We start from the raw sequence: 9,349 nt of genomic DNA, 5'->3' as shown, positions 1-9,349 counted from the left end.
TCCCTAACATTTTAGACTGATACCAAGGACAACTAGACCCACTTACCTTGAGGCTCAAACACAGAGTTTAAAGCTAAAATGATGATAAAGCTGAGGTTGCATTCATGCCAAGCTCCCTTGTAGGCCACTTAGCAATACCTGTCTTTGAGGTAGACACACTTCCATGACCCAATCAGCTAATGTTAGAGTGACAGTGCTAATCACTGTGATCTTTGAGACACGTGTGACCTATAAGAACTCTGTTTATTTTGTTTATCTGTTCATCTGGGATTTGTGATAGTCATGTAGGAGTCCTATCCTGTACACATGAATGTATAGAAGGGACCTATTTAGGACAGATTTATCATTTATTAGTATTGGCCAAAATGCTCCTAGGTTCAAATAATATTTATATCCATTAATATCTGGCTTGAATGGAATTCTGTAATTCAGTAAGTGTTTTCATTATGTGATTCTTTCTGTTTGTCTCTTCATGAGAATATGGGTCTTGTTTGTCTTGTGTACTGTGGTAACACTAACTCCTAGAACAGGTGTTTTGCATAGAGGAGGTCAGTAAATGTTCAGTGAACATAAACATAGGCCTACAATGATTCTTGCCAGTCTGTTTCCCTGCTCAGTTCTTTCACCTGTTCACCACATGAGTGATTTTTCTTCTCCACTTCTTCACTCTCCTTGAACCTCCAATCTTTTCTGTAAAACATACGTCTCCTACATTGCAGAAAAGATTGAAGGCATCCGATGGGAATTTCTTCAACCTCTCTCTCCAAACCCACAAACTTTTATTTGCTTCCATCTTTTCTTATTTCTCTATTGTTACGATAGAAGTGCTCCTTTTCGATCTAAGGCCAAGTCCTCCAATTTTTGCTTTGTATCCCATCACTTCCTGTCATTTCAGGGACTGCTGTTATATTAGTTAAGATCATGGTAGTTCCTGTAACAGATAAACCTAGAAAGCATATTGGCTTGACGAAACACATTTATTTCTTGCTCAGGTCAAATTCAGTGGGCAAAATGGGGTGGGGGTTAAAGTTGCTCTGTTCCTTGCAGACTCAGGCTAATGTAGGCTCTTTTGTCTTCAACATGGGGTTTCCAGTGTTTCCCTGGGCCAGCAGGCCAGGAAAGGAGAGAAGATGATGCTTAGAAAGCTTGTATGGGTCAGATCTGGAAATGGACCAGCATACAGACACATGGCCACTTCTAACCATACAGGAGTCTGAGAAAGGCGTTCTTTTTGCGTGCCCTACAAGAAAGGAAATGGCAAATGTTTAGTCAGTCTCTGTCATCCTATTTGGTTTGTTTTATCTGCTATGTGTTTACCTTCACTTTCTAGATTGGCTCATTCCATCATATTTTTAAAGCATGACTAAGTTTCTCCTAACTTTAAAAACAAAACAAACAACAACAGCACTTTCTTTGCATCCCCTGATATATTAATTTCATAGGGCTATTGTAATAGAGTACCACAAACTGGGTGGCTTAAAACAACATAAATTTATTCTCACCCTTCTGGAGGATGGAAGTCTGAAATCAAGATGTTGACAGGGCCATGTTCCCTCTGAGACTCCTAGCTAGAATTCTTCCTTGCCTCTTCATAGTTTTTCGTGGTGGCCATTTTGATCCTTGGTGTTCTTTCACTTGGAGCTACATCACTCTGATCTCTCCTCTTTTCTTATGGTATTCTCCCTGTGTGTATCTGTCTTCACATGACATTTGATTTTTCTTATAAGGATACTTATTTTGGATTCCCAGCTTATCCTACTCCATGAACTGATCTTAACTGATTACATACTTTTTCCAAATAAGGTCACTTTTATGGTGACTCAGGATTAGGACTTAGCATATCTTTTTGAGGGACACAAGTCAACCTGTAACACCCTCTCTCAGTTGCTGTATAATTCTCTTTTTTCCCCTGAAATTGTAGTTACCATCTGTCACCATGCAAAGTTATTACAATAGCATTGACTCCATTCTCCCTGCTGTACTTTACCTCTTTGTGACTTGTTTACTTTTTACCTGGAAGTTTGTGCCTCTTAACCCCCTTCAGTTATTTCACTCATTCCCCCTTCCCCTCATCTCTGTCAATAACCTGTTTGTTCTTTGTATTTATGAGCCTACGTTTTTGTTTTAATTTTCAGATTCCACACAGAGGTGAAATCATATGGTGTTTATCTTTCTTTGACTTATTTCACTTAACATTATACCCTCTAGCTCCATCCATGCTGTTGTGAATAGCAGGATCTCATTCATTTTTATGGCTGAGTATGTATATACAGCCATTTGTATATATACCGCAAGTTTATCCAATCATCTATTGATGGACATTTAGGGTTGTTTCATTCTCCTCCCCTTAATTCCACGCTTGGTGAATGAGTTCTCTGTATTCGCTGTCTATATTTTTCAGTCCTCAATGCACTTAAATAAGCTGTTTTTATCATCACTCATCTAAATCTGCTTTTATTATATTCCTTGTACAATGTATACTAGATACTTTTCTGTTTTTTATCTTATTCGTCCTCATAGAAACATTTGACATTGTTGGCCACGCCCTTCTCAGACCTGTGACTTTGGCAAAACTTCTCCTTGCCTATTTCTGTTCATCTCTTAAATGTAGGTGACCCTCTCCTCACACCACATAATTTTTCAATCTCATCTATCCTGATGGCTTAAATTATTCTGTATATGCAGATGATTTTGAAATCTGTCTTCAGTTCCTACCTCTTTCCTGAGTGTCCCACTCTTCTTAAGTGCCTCCCCAGTAGCTCAACTTGGATGGTCCAAGGTACCTCAAACCTGAAATCTTCTTTCAACAACACCTGATCGCTCTTAATTTTAGTGTTGTGAGCATTTTAATCCAATCTATTTTATTTTGATTTAGGGAGTGAGGTAGGGGTGCAGTGCTTCTCGTATTTCAAATAATTAGCCAGTTGATGCAAACTATTTATTGAAGAATCCCTCTTTATCAGCCTGAGATGCCATTTTTGTCTCAACCAATTTTTATATTTTGATTAGATCTATTTTCATTCTGTCTATTCTCTTTCAGTGATCTGTGTATCTAGTTTTTCTTCATTAACAAATAATTTAAATTATTGAACTACATAATATGTTTTAATAGATGATGACCTTGCTATCGAACATTTGACCTATCTCCCCCCCCCTTTTTAATGTTTATTGAGAGAGAGGTAGACAGGATTCGAGGGGGAAGGGGCAGAGAGAGAGGGAGACACAGAATCCGAAGCAGGCTCCAGGCTCTGAGCTGTCAGCACAGAGCCCAACGTGGGACTCGAACTCATGAACCTGCAAGATCATGACCTGAGCTGAAGTTGGATGTTTAACTGCCTGAGCCACCCAGGCACCCCAACCTATTTCCCCTTTATTCATTCGGTTTCTGGTTGTCAGTTGAAGCCTCTTATGCTACATGATTTTCATGAATGCCATGCAGTGTCCCGATTTCTTCCTGCTTATTGTGATTCTAGTACTTTCCTGGACACTGGGGTGTTAATTCTAACTGTAGCCTTGGAGGAAGTAGCGAGTGGCTTCTGCCAAATCCTCTGTTCTTTCAGCCTAATCAGTTAGAAATGCTCTGTGGCTGCTGCTCTGGAGGGGATGGAAATTTGCAATTATCATATTAGCAGCTCTGTAATCCAGCTGCATCTCTGACTCTCACCCTCAGAAATTTCTAAGAGTATCAGCAACCCAATTTCACCCTTTGTTCCTAAGGAGGAGAGTACGAAGACTATTGTAATTCAACTGGGAGCCTTAGGGAACAGTTTTTGTGTGTAGAGTGCCACCATAGGATGTTTCTTTAAAAATTTCCTATATAATTTACTTCTGTGGCCGATCATCTTGGGGATTTCTGGTCTATCCCTTCTTTTTGAGAGAAATTAACTCAAATAAAAATCTCTTAAAATATTTTTATGTTTGTGTAGGGTGTAACAACTTTAATTTTTCTATTAACAAAAAGCAAACTGAACTTTTTGGCCCCAGTCTTTGCACCCTCCAAGTCGTACTCTCCACTAGAGCCATTGTGATTTGACTCCTTTGTCTCTATCTCCAGCCTAGGTTTTTAGGCTGAGCTACTGACCCATGTGTACAGCATTTATGTGACATCTTTTGGATGCTTCAAAGTGAAACTCATAATTCTTCCTCTGAAACCTACTTTTCTTCCAGAATTTCTTCTATGGGTAAATGACCACCCACCTCCAGAAAGGCACTGAACAGTTTCAGTCATTTCTTTGACTTTTATCTCTCCTAATTGGCCTTCTCACTCTCCAAACTATTCTCTACCCAGTGGTTGAAAGAGTTTCATAAAATACAAATCTTATCACATCAGATTCCTGCTTACATCTTTTTAGTGGCCTTATATTGCTGTTGGAATAAATATAAATCATCTCAAAGGGCTAGTATCCAACATCTATAAGAAACTCACCAAACTCCATCCCTGAAAACCAAATAATCCAGTGAAGAAATGGACAGAAGACATATACAGACACTTCTCCAAAGGGGAGATCCAGATGGCCAACAGACACATGAAACGATGCTCAGCATCCCTCCTCATCAGGGAAGAGGAAAGCAAAACCACACTGAGATAATACCTCACGCCAGTCAGAGTGGCTAAAATGAACAAATCAGGAGACTCTTGATGCTGGCTGGGATGTGGAGAAACGGGCACCATCCTACACTGTTGGTGGGAATGTAAACTGGTACAGCTGCTCTGGAAAATAGTATGGAGGTTCCTCAAAAAATTAACAATAGAACTCCCCTAGGACCCAGCAATAGCACTGCTAGGAATTTACCCAAGGAATATAGGAGTGCTGATGCATAGGGGCACATGTACCCCAGTGTTCATAGCAGCACTCTCAACAATAGCCAAAACATGGAAAGAGCCTAAATATCCATCAACTGATGAATGGATCAAGATGTGATTGATCTATACGATGGAATACTACATGGCAATGAGAAAGAATGAAATGTGGCCATGTGTAGCAACGTGGATGGACCTTGAGGGTGTTATGCTGAGCGAACTAAGTCAGGCAGAGAAGGACAGATACCATATGTTTGCACATATAGGTGGATTAGGAGGAACTTAACGGAGGACTGTGGGGGAAAGGGAGGGAGGCAAACCATGAGAGACTCTTGAATGCTGAGAACAAACTGAGGGCTGATGGGGGTGGGGGAGAGGGGAACGGGGGAGATGGGCATGGAGGAGGGCACTTGTTGGGATGAGCACTGGGTGTTATATGGAAACCAACTTGACAATAAATTATTTAAGAAAAAAAAATAAAAATCATCTCAACATGCCCTGAAAACCTTGAGTAGTCTACCTCTATACTTCTTTTTTTTAATTTTTAATTTATTTTTTAAATTTACATCCAAGTTAGTTGGCATATAGTGCAGCAATTATTTCAAGAATAAATTCCTTAATGCGCCTTACCTATTTAGCCCATCCCCCCTCCCACAACCCCTCCAGTAATCCTCTGTTTGTTCTCCATATGTAAGTGTTCTGTACTTCTCTTTCTTCTTTCCCCATGTCCTGTCCACTGACAGTCATGGATACTTTGCCTTCTAGATATATTCTGAACGTATCTGTATATCCCCATCTCTAGTGCCACCATTTTTCTAATGCCTCCGTTTCAAGCCACCATTTTTACCTCATGTTCACTTTTTTAAATGAATAACTGGTTTTCTGGGTTCTACTCTTGTCTTATAGTGCTGCTCCACACTGTTAGACATGCCCATAGACACTCTTGACTATAGCCATTGTGATTTGACTCCCTTGCCTCTGTCTCCAGCCTAGGTCTTTGGGCCCATGTAACTGCTCTGCTTATAACCCTTTTCAAATATAACATAAAACACCATCTTTTTACTATAGCACACACGGCCCTCCATGATCTGACTTTTATCCCTCCACATTTCAGCCATGCCCCAGTATTCATTTGTCTTGTGCTGCAGCTTTAACAATTTAATTTAACAATTGTGATAACAATAATAATAATCCCCCATAGTACTGGCAGTTACCAATTGTTAACCATCTTTAATGTACCAGCTCTTTTAATATCTCTAATTCTGAAAATAATCTTTCTATTTAGATATTATAGACCCACTGCTCTAGGTTCAGTATTAATTGGGATGCTGGCTCTTGCTTTGAGATAAAAACATTCTTTATAATGTTAAGTGGTTATCTTTCTATTTCAAGTTTACTAAGATTTTATGAGGAATACAACTTGGAACTCAGTAAATACCTTTCGATACCCATTAAGATGGTTATATAGATATTTTTCATTGTATTGATGTGGGATTTATTATGATTCTAGATTTCTAATATTAAGGGAATTTGAGGAATTAATCTTACTTGGTGCCATGGGTTTTTTTTTTAAGTTTCTGTTTATTTATTTCGAGAGAGGGAGAGAGTAAGTGGTGTGGAGAGAGAAGGAAAGAGACAATTCCAAGCAAGCTCTGTGTTGTCAGTGCAGAACCTGACATGAGTGTTGAACTCACAAGCCCTGAGCCGAAATCAATAGTCAGATGCTTAACTGACTGAGCCACCCAGGCGCCTGGTGTCATGGAATTTTAATCTTAATATACTGCCATATTTGATTGACTGGTATTTTATTTAGCATTTTTAGATCTATTCATAACTGAGATGGGTCAGTACCTTATGCATGAACGTGTGTGCATGCACATGCATATGAGTGTTGTTTTTATCAGCTTTTAAAAAAATTTATTTTTGTATGAGAGGGAGAGAGTGTGTGTGCGTGTGTGTGTGTGTGTGTGGGAGCAGTGGAGGAGGAAAGAGAGAGGAACAGAGGATCCAAAGGGCTCGAACCCACAAACCACAAGATCATGACCTGAGCCAAAGGCAGATACTTAACCGACTGAGCCACTCAGGAGCTCCTGTCTTTGTCAGTTTTGATATCAGAGTTGTGCTACCCTCATAAAACAAATTGGTAAACTTCTAGTTGCTTGTTATATATTGGTCTCTCTCATTAGATTATAAGCTCCATGAGGTAAAGAACCATGTTTAGAAATAATCCTAGCATAGTACATGACACAATAAAATCAATATATAATTATTTGTAAAATGTTTGAATGAATCCTCATTCAATGATCACTTTTTCCCCTACCCACGTGGATTTTGCTGGGAATGGGATATACAGTATATGGAATGGTGAATCTGGGTTGCAATGAGGGAGGTGTGGGTTGAATTTTCCTTGCTTGTAATTATTTATCTGTCCATGTGTCTGACGTCTGTCTCCTGCACTGTGCTGTGAGCCCCAAGAAGGCCAAGCTCTGTCTCCTTTGGTTTACTCAGTACCCAGTGTAGCGCCTGATGTATAGTAGGTCTTCTATAATTGTTGACTAAATGATTCTGTGTTCGTATTTACTTTGTACATACTTAGAGGCCTTATATCATTGAGCATCATCTGTTTACTTACATGTTATCAGACCCTGCTTTTCATCCTCATTAGAGCTGAGGTACATTAAACGTCTGGGTTCAAACTGCAGTTGAGGCCCAGCCTCAAAACTGACCACTGTGGGTTCTGTATCACCAACTGGAGCTCCAATTTGTTTTGCTTCTCAAGCCTGGTAATGAGAGGACGAGAGAGGGCCCAGAGTGGACCGAGAGAGGGCCAAGAGAGCATATAGGCCACACCTCAGAACTCTGGATGCTTAAGGCGTCTCAGCCTTCCTGCTAACCTCTGAATTTCAGATAACTGTGATTGGTTCCTGCCAATTTCCCTTCTCTGCCCTCATGGGATTGGATTGTGCTTCTTGTATCCTGAGGTTCTGCTTATGGTTCTCGAATCAAAAGATTGAATTATAATTTTCAGTTTGGAGTATGAGCTTCTCACTGTCAAGTACCTTTGTTTGTTCATTGCTATACTTCTGATGTCCAGAATATTGCTTGGCACAGAGTAGGTTTTCAGTTCTTTCACCCTGAAGGAATGAATGATGGAGCCCCTTCCAGGGAAGACATGACTGCTTTTGCGTGGGGTGGTCTTGAGCAGTAGTAGTAATAGCTATCATAGCTACCTACCATTTATTGTCTGACTGTTCTGTGCCAAGTGTTCTAAACATTTTAAAAACTTTTTTTCTAATTGTCATAATGATGTTATGAAGCAGGCGTTCTTATCTCCATCTTACTGATTACTAACTGAGACTTAGAGAAGTTAGCAGCATGACTAAGGTCACATAGTAAGTGGTAGAACAAATCCGTATTATTGATTGCCAAGCCGCCAAACTTTCCATTTTGTTATACAAGAGGGTACTGCACAGGTGGTGGTACGGTGGCAGTTTAGGGGCCACAGATGGGTTCAGGATGTGGTATGGGTACTAAACATAGACTTCATTGCTCAACATATTTGCCAAGTACTGGCTCTGTTGCCCTTTGAATCTGAAGTTGTGCTACATCCTTAAGAGTCAGGCTGTCCATCTCTGAGAAGTCTATGGTTCAATAAGTACTGAAAGCAGAGCAGGCACTAAGATGGGCAGACATCAGTGTCTGTGCTGGGAGGGGGCTCTCTGTTCACTACTGCTCTGTGCAAGCTGGTCAGGGTGCTGGGAATTAGTGCTTACACAGGATTGTAAGCTGGGGGAAATCGTTTTTTTCTTTTTTAATGTTTATTTATTTATTTTGAGAGAGAGAGAGACAGGGAGAGAGATTGAATGAGTAGGGAAGGGGCAGAGAGAGAGGGAGAGAGAGAATCCCATGTAGGCCTTGCTCTGGGCTTGAACTCACAAACCATGAGATCATGACCTGAGCCGAAGTTGGACGCTTATCCGACGGAGCCACCCAGGAGCTCTGGCTGAGGGAAATAGTTTAATTAATTCTGGATTATCTGCTTGGTTCCCCAAGAAAAAAACTCAGATTAATTCATAATATGAAATTTGTTCTTCCTCTCTTCCTTTATCCTTCTTTCTCTTCCTTTCCCTTCCCCTTTCTTTTTCTGTCTCCCTCTCTCCCTCAGCAATAAATATGTTGAAAACCTTTTTCGGTAATTTATTCTATTTGGCCGAATCTGAATGGGAAGTGAGCCAAACTACAAAGGTAATTGTGTTAGAGTTTTAAATAAAATGTCTGATACTCAAATGCTGAGTTGTGGGATTGATCAATTCACATACTTGGCCTGTGCTAGCTTTCACAGATTTTGAGGTGGTGGACATTATGAGTTAACTGGCAGTTTACCAACATTCTAGCCTCTTGCTTTTTACCTAGGGGGATAATACATTTCAAGGAAGAGTGGCACAGCCTACTGTGAGTGGAAATTGCTGGTAGTGTTTAGAGTAGTGGGAAGCCGATGACCTCTATTCCAAGGACAAGTACCTGGGGGTAATCATTTCATCCACCAGG

The sequence above is a fragment of the Hyaena hyaena genome, unplaced genomic scaffold, assembly GCF_003009895.1.
Source record: "Hyaena hyaena isolate Hyena2069 unplaced genomic scaffold, ASM300989v1 scaffold_1517, whole genome shotgun sequence".
In the NCBI taxonomy this organism is placed as follows: domain Eukaryota; kingdom Metazoa; phylum Chordata; class Mammalia; order Carnivora; family Hyaenidae; genus Hyaena; species Hyaena hyaena.
Note: the sequence above shows the minus strand (reverse complement) of the source record.